Consider the following 650-nt stretch of genomic DNA (forward strand, 5'->3'; position numbering starts at 1 on the left):
ATGGGTTGAAGCTTTTCCGTTGAAGAATATCAGAGCAAAGACTATTACAGAAATTTTCTTGAATCAGATTGTTGCTAGACATGGAGTTCCTCTGGAAATTCATACGGATCAGGGGAGAAATTTTGAATCAAAGATTTTTCGAGAGTTGTCAAGTATGTTGGGAATCAAAAAGACGAGAACGTCCGCTTTACATCCTCAATCTGATGGACAAGTAGAACGTCAACATCAAACAATTTTGAATTATTTGACGAAATTTATTGCCGAAAACCAAAGAGATTGGGATCGCTGGATTCCCATGTATTTATTAGCATATAGATCCTCGAAACATGAGACTACTGGTTTGACTCCGGCAGAACTTTATTTTGCTCAGGATCTCAGGCTCCCAATTGATTTATTTCGGGGAAGCCCTCCTAAGTCAGAAGAAGCAAATCAAACAAGAGAAGACTACATAAGAAAGATAAGAAACAAATTAGAAGAGATTCATGAAAATGTTCGGAAGCGTGTAGAAATTAAATCTTCCCGAACTAAAACCTGGTATGATCGACGGGCCAGGCAAATTAATTTTGATGAAGGTCAAAAAGTATGGTTTTATAATCCTCGAAGGACGAAAGGAAAAGCACCGAAGTTGCAGAGTAATTGGGAGGGACCTT

This window comes from Wasmannia auropunctata, unplaced genomic scaffold, assembly GCF_000956235.1.
Source record: "Wasmannia auropunctata unplaced genomic scaffold, wasmannia.A_1.0 LD336069.1, whole genome shotgun sequence".
NCBI classification, from domain to species: Eukaryota; Metazoa; Arthropoda; class Insecta; order Hymenoptera; family Formicidae; genus Wasmannia; species Wasmannia auropunctata.